This window comes from Malaclemys terrapin, chromosome 5 (assembly GCF_027887155.1).
Source record: "Malaclemys terrapin pileata isolate rMalTer1 chromosome 5, rMalTer1.hap1, whole genome shotgun sequence".
Taxonomy (NCBI): domain Eukaryota; kingdom Metazoa; phylum Chordata; order Testudines; family Emydidae; genus Malaclemys; species Malaclemys terrapin.
In genome coordinates, this window is record NC_071509.1 from 89,505,217 (window position 1) to 89,524,571 (window position 19,355).

The 19,355-nt window shown below is 40.6% G+C and overlaps 1 long non-coding RNA gene across 1 annotated transcript in view; it reads left to right on the top strand.

The window, feature by feature from the left end:
* The window catches only part of LOC128838654 (uncharacterized), a 121,981-nt gene that overhangs the window by 52,344 nt on the left and 50,282 nt on the right, over positions 1-19,355 (top strand). Inside the window, exon 2 of the long non-coding RNA XR_008445229.1 lies at positions 14,140-14,204. This is a non-coding gene — a long non-coding RNA (uncharacterized LOC128838654). The remainder of the gene's footprint in view (positions 1-14,139; positions 14,205-19,355) is intronic.

Below are 19,355 nucleotides of genomic sequence, written 5' to 3' on the forward strand. Positions count from 1 at the left end.
AAAAGCAGTATTGGTGGCTGAGCACTATGGATGCCATTTAAGGGGTTGGGGAATAGATCACCACAACAATATTCTGTTCTGCTATTACTTTTTCCACACACCCAATTTTTCCTTCAGAGCAGCTGCAGTGTTGTCAACCCCAAATGTTCAAAAATCATGAGATAGTCTCATAATTTTAAAGTCAATGTAAAAGTAATGGATTTGGTGTTTATTTGCCTTCTGCTTTTTTGAGCCTTTAGGGTGCACTGGGGGAGGGGAGTGATGGTCACGTTTTGAAGCTTTAGTCACAGCCACGAGGGCTAGAAACGTACTTTTCTTTAAGAATGAAGGCTGAAATCATCACACATCCACTTGATTCCAGGAGTTGGGGCTTTAAGGAAAACAACAATTATCATGAAACTCATGACAAATTCATGAGAGTTGGCAACACTGCCCTGGGGTTCGCTTTGACTTCTTGTCAGCATCCAAAACAGGAGCTCATTAGTAAAAGACATCCTACCTAGAGAACAGCATGATGTATTTACTTATCCAATAAAAGGAGGAAGGATTTAAAACCAAGTACGTGCTACCCTAATGACCTCACAGCATCTTTAAAGTGGGGGGAGGAGGGGAAAGAGGGGGATGTTGTCTGGCTTGCTGGGGAGAGGGAATAGAACTTTACTTGGGGGGCAGGGATGGCTTTGTTACAGTGAGTAAGGAAGGGACTTACACAATGAGTTGCAACATCATAGCCTACGTGTGGGGCAGATGTCCAAGGCAGGTACTCCATCGGGAAGGGATACAGTGACAAGATTATATGGCTTGGTAAAGGACCAAGGAGATGTTTGTTAAAGGAGTGGAATGTGGGGAGGATGTTGTTTAAGTTAAACAATGGTTCTTTCTGACCTTAGTCTTTAAGTCTATAAATGTCTCCTGTCCTCCTTTCGGTATAGCTGGAAAATAGTACACCGGACCCTCGCTAGAATGCAGGATTTGGGATCCGTGCCAAGTACTGCGTTACAGCGGGGACCGCGTTAAAATTAAATCATATTTTTGTGATCGAAATTTCAGTACAGGTATATGTAGTTGTGTATTTGCAGATTATAGCGGGCTAACGATAGCATCAAAACTCGGAACTGTAATGAAAAACTAGTCTATAAGATACAGTACTCACCATGGGCGTTATTGGAAATTGCGTTTTGAAATGGAAGTGATTTTAATGAATTCGGTTAAATGCTTTGTGTGCTTTGTTTTGATTGTCCGCTTTCAGGTGCCATGAACTTCCGTCTTTGGGCATGGAATGCCATAGAGAAATTTATATACACTGTATATATAAATATGTATATAGAAATTTTGTAGCGCTAATTACTTTTACATCCATAAAATATAGAAAACAGTAGAAAATAAACTCCTACTTGAAGGAAACAATAAACGAGGAAAAAAAGTGCTGCTTTATTAGAGATTAAAGTAGACATTACAATAAACTAGTCTAGTTTTTCTTAAAGTCGGTGAGTTGCTTTTGCTTCTTGCTGCTGTGCTGCTTCCACTTAGCAAAGTGCAAAAGACTACATAGCTGCATAATTTTATAGGCTCAACGTCTTGCGTCTCAAGCCATCTCAAAGCAGTCTCTAAACTGGCTACGGTCGCAGTTGACGTTGGAACAGCGTCCACTTCATCTTCCTCTTCTTCCACAGCGAAGGCCAATTCTTCAGCTTCTGGAATGTTGTTTGGTAGTACTGTCTGAAGAATTTCGTCATCCGTTAGACGTTCAGCAACGGGACAAAATTCTTCTGCTTCATCGCTGCCTCTTATCCAGGACTCGATATTTTGTGGCAGAACAGTTATCCCGAGCCCGGACAGTTGCATCCACTCCATGTGTGTTCTTCCAACTTCCTCCTCTGTAAATCCCTCGAAGTCAAATTCCTCGTCAGACTGTGATACAGTATATCTGTCTTTCCTCCAACGATCTTGCATGGATGATAAGGTAATGAACAGCAAGGTCACTTAAAACTCAAAAAAATTGTACTCTACTTAAATTAGGGATCCATGGCCGCGACCGCGTTATATCCGAATTCGCATTATATAGACGCGTATTCTAGCGAGGGTCCGGTGTATGTATCATCCCTTTTTGTAGAGAGGGAAAAAATAAAGGGGAACTACATGGAAGCAGCAAGAGCTTTCTGCTAATGAACAAAATCACTTCCCTCCCACATAGAGTAATTTAAAAATGCTAAGTTACTACTTCAGCTACCGATTATTACTACTACTACTTATGCCCTATGCATTGTAAAGAGAAATTTTGTTCCACAGAAAAAAGTAATATTTTAATTAACTTGTTTATCTTTTTCATGTAGTACAGTAACTGGTTGGAAATCTTGAGTGCAAACAGCAGTCCAACTACATACATTCCAGTTTTCTGACTGTCTGGGCCTGTTTTAATTGAGAACAAGAATAAACACATGAGTGTTTGGTGATGGCGGGGTGGGGGAGAGCTCTGCAGAATCCTCACATATGTAAGGCATGATTATTTTTCTCCATGCTAGTCACTCCATCTGTAGGGCAAGAAGGGGGAGAGACCACTTAGAGCATGACATTTTTTTTGTACTTTTGGGGATCTATGCAAAACATAGGGCCATTTTCCCCAGACTGTTAGTAATTGCCCATCTCTCATGATTTGGACTTCTAGAAGTAATGGAAGCTTCCAAATGAGCTTCTTGCTAAAGGAATAAGTTTTAATTGTTTTTACAGTTTAATAAAGAATCAGAAATGTAAAATTCAATTTTGCAGCATCCCAGGGAGGAAAGAGAAGCAGTTTTAATTATCTATCTGATTTTGAGCCATATTCTGATCTTACTTACACCAGTGAAAATTGGAAGTTACTTTATGGAAATACTTCTGATTTACACCAGTGTGACGAAGATCAGATATGACCCTTTATTTACAGAATTCAGGATTGTAAGCAATGTCATAAGGCCCTCACTATCCATTTCCTATATTTTGACTTCAGAGCTGAATTCATTTAGAAAAATGTATCTCCTATATTTTTTCTGAGAAACATTTCAATAAAACCAATATCTGCTTTAATAGAACAGTTCTTGAAAATACAATTTTGAAATACCTGAGGCTTTTCTTCCTTTTGAAGGATATTTTCCTCCTCCATATGCCCAAAAGACTTATGATCTTAGAACTTCTTAAATATTGCATGAAGTGAACTGAAAGTATTGTACCCTTTCAAAGTAGGAGAAAGGAAAGGAAAAGAAATGAAGGTTGGAAAGTACAACTATATTTTGATAGGGTCTCCAAGGGTTTCATGAAAAAGTTAATATTTTTACCACAACGGTACTGTGAATTAGGATGACAACAATGAATTTTATTATCTTGTTAGAGGCTTAGGAGTCTGCATAGTTTAGGAGACTTAAATTCTCAAAACAGATGTGCAGTGATGAGAATATTATCTAAATCTTTGGAATTAAATGCAATATAGGTAAAAGCTGAAAGATTAAGATCTAATTTCCTCAATGGTCAGTGGTGTTTAAAAACTCAACTTTGAGAAATTGGAGCTTAAAAGAAAATGTTCAAAGTGTTACTTTAATGCTATGCAAATCACCATGAAAGCAGTAGCAGTGTTTGTACTGGCACTGCTTGACCTCCCTGCAGCCACAGCTTTGAGCGCTTACTTTTAAACTATTACTGCTTGGCAGTCATCCTGATCTAACAAAATACATGTTCATTAGTTATTCTGATTCTTTTACGGCAGTATGAATCACTGATCAGATGCGAATTATTTTAATGGGTAGTTGGTTTATTTGGGAGTCTTGTAGAGTCCTGTTTGGATAGGGCTAAATGGTGATGACCTAAAACTATTTTGGTAAGTTAGCATTGGTTGCCTTTACTGCAAGTTTTGATTGCTGATTGTAAACTTATGAACAGGATCGAGGCATGGCTTTTGATCCTTTTGAATTCAGTTAATCCAAGACATTTTTTGGTTTGGTAGTTACATTCATATCTTATTAGCTGCTAAAAAGGCCTGTTTCTCTGTCCCCTTTCAGTTCTATTTAACATTGTGGTGCATGAATCTACATTGTTAGCAGTTAAGAACTGTGAATTATCAAAACTTATTTGTATTTGAATCAATGTATGTATTTAAACAATTGCATGTCCACAGAAAACAATTGTAAGACCTAAAACAGTGAAGGAAGCTTGTAGAAGTTTTTCTTTCCAGTTCAAAGGGCTAGCAGCTGTGGAAACTGTTCCCTATTTGAAGGAATTACTTTTCTGGTGGCGGTATTTGGCATCCACTACTAAAAGACAGCTCACCTTTTTTTCTGCCCATTTACTGAATAACTGACCAATCTGATTTTCATATCCATGATAATTGCAGTGATGGTGAAAAACGTCAAGGATTAATTGAATGTAGTGTGTCTGTTTCCCAGGGTGGATTTGATTTAAATCACTAGTCAGGAATATTTGATTTAATCATGGATTTCTACATAAAAGTGCATTCTTGTTGGTTGTTATAACCTTAATTCATATTCTTCACAACCAGAGATAGATGTAGGTTTCATTTTTAGAAGGTACACACTATTCATTTTTAAAGTGATTTATTTTGAAAACTTTTCAGATTAGTTTTACAGCTATATCAGAAAATGAACAGTTGGCTGGTTGGTTATTTCATTTACCAAAGGTAATTGAAGCGGATATTTATGAAGTTATAGGGAGGTGAACTATCTTCAATTCAACAGGTTAATCATTAATATTTGGAGGCTTTTCTTGCCATGCTGTATTAGGAGGAGAACATCATCAGAGACCCATTTAAATTGTTTTATTTAACTAAAACAACAACATTTATGTATTCTGGATTTTTTTCTTCAATAGCAAACATATATTTTTAAAAAACACACATATGAATTTTTGAATTTAGTTAAACATTCAAGTTTTTTAAAATCAGGTTTGTTTTTGTTAAAATTGTTTTTAACTAAAAAAAGTTAAATGAAATATTAAAAAAAAATTAAATTGACTAAGTCAGCCAGATCAACATGAGAAACTTAAAATAATGGCTTCTGCAGCTAACTGAGTGGTCTTCACCTTAATTTTCCTGTTTGTTCATAATCTGGAAAAGAAAAACAAGCTTTCCTGCTTTTTGGGGTCCAAAAGGATTTCTAAATTTGGAATGAATTAGTCCAAAGGAAGAAAATAATCTTTTTACACAGGCAGAAGAAGCTACTGCTGTTAAAAGTGAGATTATCACTTCAACAGTCTCTGAATCCAAGTGCTTAAGTGACTTCCACCAGTTAACTGGTGTGACTTTCTTTAAAACATTATCAGCAGACATATATTTCTTGAATGGTTCACCCTTAGCTCTGTCTAGTATTCCTGTTTTAGGATGTGGGACCTTCTGGTCCAGCTGCCCCAGACCATTGCGGACTTGTAGACTTTACGGTCAGAAGGGGCCATTGTGATCATCTAGTTTGAGCTCCTGCACTTTGCAGGCCACAGAACCTCACCTGCCCACTCCTGTAATAGACCCAGAACCTCTGTCCGAATTACTGAAGTCCTCAAATAATGATTTAAAGATTTTAAGTTACGGAGAATTTAAACCTGCCAGTGACCCATGCCGCAGAGGAAGGTGAAAAACCCCAGGGTCTCAGTCAATCTGACCTGAGGGAAAATTCCTTTCTGATCCCAAATATGGTTATCAGTTTGACCCTGAGCATTTGGGCAGACCCGCCAGGCAAATACCTGGGAAAGATTCTCTGTAGTAACTCAGACTCCTCCCCATCTAGTGTCCTGTGTCCAGCAGTTGGGGATCTTTGCTAGTGGCAGTTGCCAATGGGCCATGTGCCATTGTAGGCAATCTCATCATACCAGCCTCTCCATAAACTTATCAAGGTCAGTCTTGAAGCCAGTTAGGTGTTTTGCCCCCACTGCTGCCCTTGGAAGGCTGTTCCAGAACTTCATTTCTCTGATGGTTAGAAACCTTTGCCTAATTTCGAGCCTAAACTTGTTGATGGCCGGTTTATAGCCATTTGTTCTTGTGTCCACATTGGCGCTTAACTTAAATAACATCATCCTTTTCTCACATGTCTCATCTGTAGTTTAAGCTCTCTCTCTCTCTCTCTCTCTCTCTTTAGATCTCCACCTGACTGAGCACTCCAGTTTGGTCTTTAAATCTTCATGGATCTTGTGACCATTAAAACAAGGGATGTACAGACTTTGCAAAGACACTTCTATGAGTAAAGTGGGACTGGTTGAGAATAAGCACAAGAGATGCACAGATGTATGGAAAAATAACAAATACTTGAATGCAACGTCACTCTGTTTTATCACCACTCTTAAGAGCACTTAGAATCTCAGTCTGTGCCTGTTTAAAGGTCCAAGATCCTTCTACGCCTTTTCTCCTTCTGCTCAGTCTTCTCTTGCCAAAGAGCCTCTTGTTAACAACAGTTTCTAACACCCTGTCTCTTCCTGTCCTTCCTCTGGGGTTTTTCCGTTCTCCAGTCCTTTGTACATTGGGGCCAACAATATCCTCTGAATATGCATCCGAAGAAGTGGGCTGTAGTCCATGAAAGCTTATGCTCTAATAAATTTGTTAGTCTCTAAGGTGCCACAAGTACTCCTGTTCTTCTTTTTGCGGATACAGACTATCAGGGCTGCTACTCTGAAATATCCTCTGTGTTCCTTACAATGGATAAGAGTTATTAACAAGTCAATAGTCTTTGGCTGCTAGTGCCCATTGTCCTACTAAGGGAAGGTTATTCAATTGTTGATGGTCTATAATGACTGTCCCATTCAGAGGCAGACACCCAGGTGCCAGACACCTCTTGTGGTAAAGGAAAGGGATGATACAATCTCATGTGACAATATACAGTGAAAGAATCAGGTCAGGTCTACACTAGCACTTATTTCGGCAAAACTTACATTGCTCAGGGGTGTGAAAAAAATTACTCCCTCTCCTCCCCACCCCCTACCCGAGCAACATAGGTTTTTCTGGCATATGCTCTCATGTGCACAGTGCTATGTCGGTGGGAGATGTTCTCCCACCAACATAAGTATTGCTGGTCATTTAGGTGGTTTTATTATGTTGATGGGAGAACTCTCTCCCATTGGTATAGAGCAACAACACAAGCGATCTTATAGCGGCACAGCTGTGTCAGTAGAGCTGTGCCACTGTAAGCTGCTAGTGTATACATGACTTCAGTAAAGATATAATCATAAAATCCATAAGTTCATGTAGAGAGACAAGGTGTGTAAGGTAATTTTTTTTTTTTTTTTTTTTTAATTGGACCAACTTCTGTTGATGAGGGAGACAAGCTTTTGAGCCACACAGGTGTTAGCTCAAAAGCTTGTCTCTCTTACCAACAGAAGTTGGGTCCAATAAAAAAAAATTACCCTCACCCACCTTGTCTCTCTAATCTGGGACTGACATGGCTACACAACACTGCATATAAACTCACGCAGAGAAATTCCCAAAACTGTCACAAGTGTGTCTTTAAAAATGTGCCTTGAGAAAGATGAGAGCTAGCTCAAGCTATGTAGAGGGGATTTAAACTGCCACTTCCTCACCTGCTGTGTGATCCCAGTGAGGATGTTTGGGAAGGACTTGGCCTTGATTTGAGGAGCTGCAAAGCAAACAGGCAGGGAGCTCAGTTATGTGATCCTTTTACAGTTGCTACACAGCTTCCTGCTGCAGAGTTGTGTGGTGTGTTTTTTTTTTTTTTTTTTTTACACACACTAGAGAAAAATAAAAAGTCTGCCCCCAAAATACAGTTCATAAGGATAAAACAAAACTAGCAGCAAAGTCCTGCTTAGCATACAAAGCCAGTTGGAAAACATGTTAGCATACCAAAACTCCGCTTGTTGCCATATGCCATGGGCCAAGGAAGTTGTGCAGCCCAGAAAGTATCTGAATATTTTCATCTGGATTGGGCCTATAGATTTCTTCAGCACTTAACTCTGTACTATTGGACTATTTTGGGGGTTAATGCCTCCTTCAGTCTATGCTGTGTGACAGTCACCACTGCACAAATCTCTCTGAAGTACCAGTCCTTCAATGTACAACATGTGGACAAACTGCTGCACTTGCGCATTGAAGTCAGTGGGGTTCCATGTGGACACGTTTGTTATAAAGTGCAAGATCAGGGCCTATATGAGGAATGTATGATGATAATTAACAAAATTCTGAGATGAGGTAAGGACTGGGAAAATGGATTAGATTGAAAGGATAGGAATGGATGAGGAGTGTTGCTGTGTTTAAGGATAAAAGGAATACTGCTTTTGAAATACAGGAAAAGAAATGGCACGACTGCATGAAAAACATTTTTTTAATTGCCACAGGTCAGCCCACTCTGGGTCCATATAAAAGTAAGTCTACACTGCATACTTCTTTCAGGAGGTGTAGAGTTTGTACACTGCATGCCCCCGTAGCAGGGCTATAAATAGCAGCATAGATGGTGATGTACACTGCTTAGGTGAGTAGCCTAAAGACATAGCTGAATCCTGTGGCTGTGTACCTTACAGGGTTCTCTACTCACTCAAGCTGTGCCACCCTGCCTACAATGGTATTTTTAGCATTGTGATGTTCCACAGCTCTCTCCCGGCTGCTCTACCCTTTCCCTGCCATTGCCTTTCCCTGCTGCTGGCGTCTTTCGCTGTGCTGGAGAAAGGCTCTGGCAGCTCAATGACTCCAACAGTGGGGAAATGCTCTGGCAGTGGGGAAGTAGTGGTGAATGGCGTGGCAGCTCCCCACTGCTTTGACTTTCCCCACTGCCTCCCCTCTGCAAGAACTTTCCACTGACGTGTGTAGCTATGCACTGTAGTGTGGAGGCAGCCTGCATTTCACTGCAGTGTGTAACTATATGTACCCTACACACTGGCGCAAGTGGTGTGCTGTGTAGATACAGCTTTTGAGTCCTGGTCTGCTCTTGTCCTGGTTCAGGAAACACTCCCACTAGGCTCCTTTCCTGGAGCTGGACTTATGATTAATGGTCACTTCCTCAAAACAGGAATCCTGAGCTCTCCTCCTTAGAGCTGGGTTGTAAGTTAGCCACTGTAGGACCTTAGCCAGACTTCTCCCTCAGTGGTCCTTTTCCCCCCAATTAATCTTCCAGCTCAAAGGATCCAGCAGGCAGCTGCTTTCTGCTGGTGTCTGACCTGCTATGTGGGAGGCAGCATTTATGCTGATCACCTTCTCCCAGCTTATCACCATTTGATTGGGTAAAAGGGGAGCCTTTCCCTGTTCTCTCTGCAAGGTTCCTGTCCCTTAAAAGACAAAGTGACAGGATTTCCTCCAAAGCACCACCTATTCCTGGGACCACTTCCTCTCTATCATTACCTCCTAGGTCCTTGTGTATGTATATCGGACCATTCAAAATCTTAAAGGGCCACTCACTTGATGGGGTGGAGTGACCGCTAGGCACTATTATGCTTAAGTGAGTGGACTCCCTGTCACACTCGGTATATTTTGTTGTTATAATTCCAATGAGAGATGAAAATATTTTTTTTCTACATGAATGTGTACTTGTGTACTCTATCTCTTTTGATGCCTTCATTCTATAGGTGAGCATGACATATGCATGTTACGAGTTACATTGTTAAAACTGTGTGTGCAGAAAGTACTGTATAAAATACATTTTACTTGATTCTGCATTAACTAGTAAAAACAGGGAAAAGCTAAAATGCTTTTTTTCTTTTAATCAGATTTGACAGTGGTACCTATTTTAACCTTAGTTTGTCCATCAATTATATCTTTCATATTTTTAATGACTGTACAATGCATGGAATGCACATGAAATTCTGTATGAAATCACGATATATTGTAGCATCTTTTTTAATATTTCAGTTGACCTCGTCTGCTATTTAGATCTTGCTCATCTTCAAAAAACTCATTAGCATCATTATTCTCCTCCTCCTCCTCCTCTTCACTGTTATCTAATGAAGTTGAATGCCAAATATCTGGCTTCACTGGCCAAAAGGCCATCAGCTTGCTTTGACAAGGAAGAAAGAGTGAAAATTTGCAGAGTGGCCAAGGATGGAAAATTAATAGGTATCAGTTTGTAGTGAAAATTATCTGTTGCTGAGGCATGTTTTGCTGCTATTGTCATCTTACAGTGTCAGTAATTACATATTCGTTAGAGTTTTATGTTTTCTTCATTGTGTCTGCTTGAGTGGTGCTAAACACCTTTGTTTTTATGCCTTAGTTGTGGATTAGGAACTCACTGGCATATGCAAACAGAGATGAAATTAATAGTCCTCTGGCTGCTAACTAGACTAATATACATTCGGGAAAGAGTAGTTTATTATCCTCTTCTTATGGTTTTTTTTAAATAGGTTGGATAGAGAGGTGTCCTCAATATATATTTTATATGGAACACAGTAGTAGGTATTATGCAACCCTTTCTTTCCAACTGTCCAAAACCCAAAAAACCCTGAAATAACTGTTGGGGACTTTTAAAAATAATCTGACTTGTTGCCAAGTGGATGTTACTCGTGATGTGCTTGTATTCCAAGATTTCTGTAAAATGGTGCTGAGAAAAAATAAAGCAAGCTGTTAGATTTATTCAGATTTAGGGGTATGTACAGAGGTACATGCACACTGACACTATAAATAAAAATGCATGCCTTCTTTCGCCTAAAATTGCTGTAGCTATGTTGACCTGTGAACAGTGTAGTCATTCCTATAAAATCCAGCACTACTGTATAAGTGGCCTCCATTCTGTACTATTTGCCCAAGAAATGGAACTTAGGACTTGCAATGATCTGTGCAACATGTTGATTTGCATTGTACTAGCTGCTAGTCATCAGTCAGTAGTAGCTGTAATTTTTCGATTTCTAGTTTCTCACAAAAAAAACCCCCAACCGTTTCCCGCTTTATCAACTTTTATAGCTCAGTTCCTACCTCCTGCACAGGTTTCTTCTGGCTTTTATGGTAATGTACTTAGTATGTCGTTCAATTTCCAGTAAACTTGAATAAATATCTGTTCCCTAGACTGTTAGGAAATCCCTTGTGGTTAGCTGTAAAACCATCCCTAATATAATAATTTCAGCAACAGAGAATAGGCATTATTTTTACTTGGCCTATAGGATCTCAAGTTGTGATTGTTTGAGAGCGCCTATGGGTCAGATTATAGACTTTAAGACCAGAAGGGAACATTATGGTCATCTAGTCTGACCTCCTGCACCTTGCAGGCCACAAATACCTCACCCACTGTTCCTGTAATAGACCCATAACCTCTGGTGAGTTACTGATAATAATGATTTAAAGACTTTAAGTTACAAAGAATCTGCCATTTGCATTACTTTAAACCTCCAGTGACCAGTGCCCAATGCTGCAAAGAAAGGCAAAAAAACACCCAGGGTCTCTGCAAATCTGACCTGGGGCAAAATTCCTTCCCAATCCCAAATATGGTGAGTGGTTGGACCCTGAGCATGAGGGCAAGACCCGCCAGCCAGACATCTGGGAAAGAATTCTCTATAGTAACTAGAACCCTCCCCATCTAGTGTCCCATCACCAGCCATTGGGTATATTTTGCTGCTAGCAGTCGCAGATTGTCTGCAATGGCACATATCCAATTTCATCATACCATCCCCCCCATAAATGTATCAGGCTCAGTCTTGAAGCCAGTTAGGTTTTTTGCCCTCACTGCTCCCTTGGAAGGCTATTCCAGAACTTCACTCCTCTGATAGTTAGAAACCACCTACATTTCAAGCCTAAACTTGTTGATGGCCAGTTTATAGCTATTTGTTCTTGTGTCCACATTGGCACTTAACTTATGTAACTCCCTCCCTGGTATTTATCCTTCTGGTGTATTTATAGAGGACAATCATATCTCCCCTCAGACTTTTTCGATTGCGCTAAATAAGCGAAGCTCCTTGAGTCTTCTCTCGTAAGGTAGGGTTTCGATTCCTTTAATCAGCCTTCTCTGCAGCTGTTCCAGTCTGAAGTTAACTTTCTTAAACATGGGAGACCAGAACTGCACACAGTATTCCAGAGGAGGTCTCACTAGTGCCTTGTATGATGGTACTAACACTTCTCTATCTCTGCTGGAAATACCTAGACTGATGAATCTTAGGAATGCATTAGCCTTTTTCACAGCTGCATCACATTGGTGGTTCGCAGTCATCCTGTGATAAAACAATATACCCCAGGTCTTTCTCTTCTTCCATCGCTTCCAACTAATACGTCCCCATCTTATAGCAAAAATTCTTTTTGTGAGTCCCTAAGTGAATGACCTGGCACTTAGCACTATTAAATTTCATCCCATTTCTATTACTCCAGTTTACAAGGTCATCCAGATTTTCTTGTATGATATTCTGGTCCTCTTCCGTATTAGTATTACCTCCCAACTTTGTGTCATCTGCAGATTTTATTAGCACGCTCCCACCTTTTGTGCCAAGGTCCTGAAAAAAAAAGGTTAGATAAGATTGGTCCCAAGACTGATCCCTAAGGAACCTCCCTATTAGAACCTCCCTCCAATCTGACAGTTCACCTTTCATTATGACTCGTTGTAGTCCCCCCTTTAACCAGTTCTTTATGCACCTTTCAGTTCTCCTACTAATCCCCATCTTTGATTGTCTGGTCTTGCTCCCTGAATAGTTGGGTAAGCTCATTGGGTCAAATTAATGTTAAAAAGTGTTCCAGACGCTTACTAGCCAGGGGGCTGAATCTAATTGCCATAATTTGAGGAATGGGGCTCCCCAGAAAGCTTTCTGGGCTTTGTGCGCTGGTGAGAAATAATATAGAATCTATTGCCAGCTCTTGGAGGGTGCTAGGATTTTTACCAGAGAGCTGTCCTCAAATTCTGCTCATAGGTATCATCTGTTGTATTGGACCCTGGCTAGTGGATACTTGATACATTTGCGGCACCCCATTCCATCCCGTATTGGCTACTGGTAGGAAGAAGATGCTCTCCTCTTCTCTTTTGCCCTCAATTCCAGAGCCTCCTGCTGAAAGTTGGAGAAAGGTGTCTAACTTTTTTCTGCCCATCCACTATCCTGAGGTGGTTTTTTTTCCCTTTTGCTTGGTTTTTAGGTTCTATCTCCTCATGAATAAATCCAGTGACTTCTCTGTTGCTGCTGAGAACTTTTTCCTAGCAGCAGTAGCAATAAAAATTGATATGGTTCTTGTCTGCTTCACTGCTGTCCACTGGGTTCTGAAGAGCTGTACTTTAACAAGGTTTCTGGTCAGTTTATTTCACTTTAAAGCTGTGAGCATCTGAGGATATTGAAACCACTATGATTGGGTCACATTCTTTTCTATATAGGTTCTTCTACTTTGGTAGAGTATCCTCACATCCATGCATACTAGAAATTTAATGTTTTTAAGGGAAAACTGTCTGCTGAAATCGATCCTCTAGGCCCCATTGCTTGCAAGGGCAAACTTCCCATTTTCTAGTGGTGCATAGCCAAGTGGATTTTTCAAGACTTGCCTATGTAGCTTCATTGACATCAATGAGGTTAACACCAAGAGCAAAGAAATTAACATATTAGAGCGGATGAGTGATCGATCTGTCAATATCCTGTCTCTGACAGTGGTCAGTACCAGATGCTTCAGGAAAGGTGGAAGAATTCCATAGTGGGCAGCTAGGGAAGAAACTGTTCATAGGAAATGTTTCTTCATACCATGCAGCAATTAGAGTATGGCTTATGCCTTGAAACACGAGGGTTCCCTTCCAAACTTTTTTTAAAAATTTTCTGTAGTGTGCTGTGGATATTTTCATTTCTCATATAAATGTGGATGCAGTTGATCTAAATAGCCCACTTCTCTATTTTATAATCATTATTCCATTGAAGGAAGGTGATCTAATTTACCAGAATCTAATATCATCTATAATTTTAGCTTCTGAGCAGTTTAGTAGCAAGCTGTTCAATACTAAAGTGTCAGTCTCTGCTCCTGTGTGAGAAAAGGGAGAAACGCAAAGAAAACACAGTTGAATATATGCTGCAGTCACCAATTCGCTCAGCTGCAGGATAGAAGAAACCTTCTGGGAAGTTATCTGGCATTTAACAGCATGTTGTACATAGGAGCTGCTGAGTGAAGCGATTTTTTTGTTGTTGTTAATGATTTTCTTCTGACCTTTATTACTAATGCATATTCTTTAAGAAGCATTTAATGTGTAGAGACAAAAGATTGTTTTTATTAATCTCTTACTTCTTTGCATATAGAACCAAGAGAGCGATGCTGTTGGCTGAAAGGAAATCTGCTTTTTCTAATGAAAAATAAGACCAAGGTAATTCATTTTCTTACTGATTTTCCTCACATTTTGGTCTAATCTTCCTGAACTTGACTAATCCTTTTTACATGATAGTTATTGGCATTGTGTTTTTAGGGATAGGAAGATTGACTATTATTTAAGCAATTTTTAAAAACCACAACAACTCAGTTATAGCGTAAGGTATTCTCCAGTGACATCAACAGTATTTTAGTTGCATCGCAAATGATTTAAGGCCACATTCTGCATTCACTGTATACTGGGGTAAATCCAGAGTAACTCCATTGACTTCACTGGTGTAAATGGAATTAGATTTTCACCCTTAAATGCAATACACAGGTAATGCACAAGATATAATTTCAGCCCCTTATAACAATCCTTTGTGCACATAAAAGGGAGAAAGTAACCCCTAACGTCATAGCAAGTTCAGCTACAAACAAGCACTAACAGTTGTTTTTGATGTAAAGGATAGTTATATTCCCAGAATGAAGGACTCCCTAAATTAGGGTCTTGACCCTGCCAGGTAATAAGCATCTCTGAAGCACTGAATGCCCTCACTTCTGAATGATTTTAATGAGAGTTGAGAGCGCTTGGTATCTGGAATGAACAGGCAATAAGTGTGGAGTGGCTCGTTTCCTTGCCTATTATATACATGTTTTTTGTAGCTGGCCGAAAACTTTCATGCAATCCTAAAGAATTAAGGCAATGAAAATGAAACTTGACATCACCTGTCATTAATTATAAGTATTTTATATTCTGTTCCTGGAATATCTTGGTATTGTATGGGGGCCACTGCCTGCATAGAAGTGATAGTGATGTTTGATATACTGTATATTCTGTTTGAAAGATTTGCAGCATGATGTAGCAGCTTACGTTACTATAGTAATGTGCCAATATAGTATACTTGTGAAGCAATACACAAGAGCATGCATCGGGGGGTGGGATAGCTCGGTGGTTTGAGCATTGGCCTGCTAAACTCAGGGTTGTGAGTTCAATCCTTGAGGGGGCCACATAGGGATCTGGGGCAAAATCAGTACTTGGTCCTGCTAGTGAAGGCAGGGAGCTGGACTCAATGACCTTTCGGGGTCTCTTCCAGTTCTAGGAGATAAGTATATCTCCATATATTATAGATTCATGTGTTTGTGCATATAGACACAGTGATGTAGTATGACATCACTGTGTCTATATGCACTATATATAAACTATATAGTGTAAGTTTTTAGTGTGACCACGCTACTCCTGATCAGTGAAATCAGGATAGATTTTTACCTAGCTTGGCAGGATTTGAATTTAATGGATAGATGTTGATTTCAGCTGACACACTGAAACTGGAGTGTGGCGGTGGGTGGGAATACTGATTGGTAACCATGGTCGGGAGTGCAGCCTCTACCCTTTGCATCTGCCGGGATCAGGTGTCACCGGCCCTGCTGTAGCTCAGTGAACCCTCTGCAGTCCTGCTATCGAGGGCCCATTCCTTCACTCCTGTGATAGCTGGGCTGCAGAGGGCTCCCTGCACTGCTGCAGGGCTGGTGACACCTAACCCCTGCAGGCGCATGAGAAGTCTGTGGTCCTGGTGGGGCAGAGCAGAGATCCGTCATCCTTCTTGTAGTCCTGGCTGAGGAAGTCACCCCGCTGCTGAATGGCTTCTCCCTGGACAGGGATCAGTGCTAGACCTCACATATTCAACCCTTTTTCACCAGTGATCTGGAAGTATATATAAAATCATTGCTGATTAAAATTAGCTATTTGCAGATAACACAAAGATTGGAAGAATGACAAAGAATGATGATGCGGCCCGTTCAAGCAAAATTCATTTAATATGCAGAGTCCTACATCAGGGAACGCAGGTCCTATAGAATGGGGACTGTATTCTGGAAAGAATACTGAAAGAGGTGACTTGATTACATTGTATAAGTACCTTAAAGGGGAGAAAATATCAAAGCACTTAAAGGACTCTTTAATCTAGCAGCTAAAGGCAGAGCAAGAACCAGTGGTTGGAAGCTGAAGCCAGACAAATTGAAATTTGAAATAAGGTGCAAATTTTAATGGTGAGTGTGATTAACTGTTGAAACAAACTAGCAAGGGAAGTGATGGATTCTCCATCTCTCAATGTCTTCAAATCAAGACAGGATGCCTGTGTGGAAGATATGATTTTAATCAAACACAATTATTGGGCTCAATACAGGGGTAACTGGGTAAAACTGAATCCTTGTGTCATTTAATGGCCTGAGACCAGACTAGATGAGCAAGTGGCCCTTTCTAGCCTTAAACTCTTTGAATCTATGAAACAAGGATTTTGAGAGTCCTGTAAATTGGCCAAATTTGGGTGGACTTTCACAGGGACAGCCAAAGGCAAATGTAACCGCAGGGTGGCACCTTGCAAAATTTCAAGCCCCTGCTCCAAAGCTTGGAGTTGCTAGAGCTTCTTAGTGAAATGATTGTTGCCAATATGAAAGGATTCTTACAATGTATTTTTCCCTAGCCTTGTTTTTAGAAAAGGCAGAACTTTTTCTTCTTAAATTTGGAAAAAAAAAAAAAATCAACTTGAGGCAGACATCTGGCATGGAAGGTTCTAGTATGAATGGTAAAGTTTGGGACTGTTATGAGCAACTGAAAACTGGGTGTTCTAATGATAGGTGTTAGGCAAGTTTAAAAATTAGGATGGCGTGTGTGAGAGAGTTGTACCTAATCTGTGCTGATGAACCCAAATTCCACTTCTGTGATGTCTCTTGATCTGAGATATCTTCTATGGCTCACCATGCAGGGGCGTAGCTCCAATGAGCCTCAGGAGGTTTGTCAGAATGAGCCTCCGGCTGGTGAACCAATCGCTGCCAGTCATCTTTCTGGGAAAGAAAACATGGGGTTTTCAGTAGTGCCTAAATGAGTTAGAAGCACAAATCCTGTTGAAAGTCAATGGCACATGTGCTCCTAATTCTCATAGGCATTTTTGAAAATCCCACCATAATGTGCATCTTTTACACCCTGGGAAATCCTGTCTTCATAATTCTGGTGTGAGCCAGGGAAACATGCTACTGGGAATAGATAAGTATCCTTTTGATTGATGTAAGAATAGAGCTTTGAGTTGTAACTTGCAGTCCATTTGGGAATATAGCATTGTCTTTTTTTTGTCTGGCCACATTAAGGTCTGTGATCAATCTCGCATGTTTTTTGTTGTCCTTTCTTTTCTTTAGTACATTCCATTTCTTTTCTTTCAGAAATCATAGTGCACAGTTTCCTCATTCAAACAGATTTCTCTACTTTAAAACCTCTCTCACCTTTCTCCAAGTCATTTTTGTCACACCCTGCTGATTCACTTTCTTTCTCTCACCTGCACCCAAAAATTGTTGTCAGTTATCCATGTATGTATGTCTGGGAATAATTCCATGTAAGTAAAGTAAAGTCGCCTAAGCCTATGCTGCATGTTTCTCCATATTTGAAACAGTAATACCAATACTTGGCCAGGTTTGTAAATTTCTAAGCAATCCTTTGACGAAAGACTATTGTGGCAGAGCTCTGACCTTGTCCCAGTGGGTCCTGCGCTTCTAGGCGGTATATGCTAGCCTCAGGCCTTGTCTTCACTTACCGGAGGGTCCGGCGGCACGCAATCGATGTTCTGGGATCGATCCCGGAAGTGCTCGCAGTCGGCGCCGGTACTCCAGCTCGCCGAGAGGAGTACGCGGCATTCGACGGGGGGAGCCTTCCTGCCGCGTCTGGACCGCGGTAAGTTCAGACTAAGGTACTTCGAATTCAGCTACGTTATTAACGTAGCTGAATTTGCGTACCTTAGTCCGAAGTAGGGACTTAGTGGGGACCAGGCCTCAGTGGCTCTCTGTGACCCTCCACGTAGCCCTTCTCTCTCTAGGGCCAGGGTTACAGTCCTCTGAGTCCTTTTCATCATAAGCCAGCAAGGAGGTTGGTGAGAGAATTCCCACAGTCTCTGTTGTCCCTAGGGCTTGTTTTAGAACAGTTTAGCCTCCTGTCCTGACAGGGGCCTGACTTCCCCTCCCTGGAGGTGTTCCTGTGGTGGTGGGTTGGGGGGAACCCGGGCCCACCCTCTACTCTGGGTTCCGGCCCAGGGACCCTAATGGTAGCAGCTGTTGGCAGCCAACCTTTCACTGCCAGAGTTGCTACATTTCCCTAGGCCACTTCCCCACAGCTCTCCTGCTTCTCCCTTCTTCACCGTTACCTTAGGACTCCCTTATCAATAACTTGAGGGTGTCTTCATTAACCAGCCCTTCAGCCGCACTTCCTCTTCTCTGGCTCCCTGGCTTTCCTCTGCCTGACTGGAGTGAGCCCTTTTTATAGTATCAGTGGGGCCTTAATTAGAGTCAGGTGGTCACATTAGCTTAATGGCCTCACCTGACTTTTTGCAGGTTAATTGGAGTCAGATGTTCTCACTAGCCTGGAGCAGCCCCTGCTCTGGTCAGTCAGGGAACAGAAAACTGTTAATCCAGTGGCCAGTATATCTGCCTTCTGCTATTCTGCTGTACCCAACTGGCCTGGGTCTATCACACTATGTATAAGTTCTAAGTAAAGTTATGTTTTTTCAGTATAGTAATGGTTCCAAGGACCCCATTGTGCTGTACTGAGTAAATGTGTATTTTGACATGCATATTTATTTTAATATGCATATTTTAAAAAGTGTATTTAGGCATTTATTTAAAAATGGACTTGTGATTGATAGTCTGTAATGACTTTTTTAGAAGAGGCATTAGTGTCTATTGGGTAAATCCTTCTTAGTTTAAAATGTAACGATCCAATAGAAGGAACCATTACAGTATCTTAGGTCAATTTGTCCATGTTCGTGCACACTAAATTTATGTTGCTTAGATGTTTTGTGTGTCTGTGTGTGTTCTTAGGAACAGTGTTAGCCAATGTTTACACCTTCTTATATTGTATTCTTATGTTTTAAAGAGTTGCAGGATACCAAAAGAAATTAAGTTACATGGATTGCTGTTCTCAATTTTTAAATCAAAGCTATTTTCAGTGCTAAAAGTATTGACAAGTTCAGGCTGCAGTGAATTTATATAGTAGTTTCCTAACACTCTCAAAACAAGAGATTTATACTGAAACAATGACAGACTAAACTATACTAGGGCGAATGAGAATGCTATAATGCACCTAATGCCTGGGAGTTAAGTAAAAGGGGTGAATGTATTGTTTTGAGAC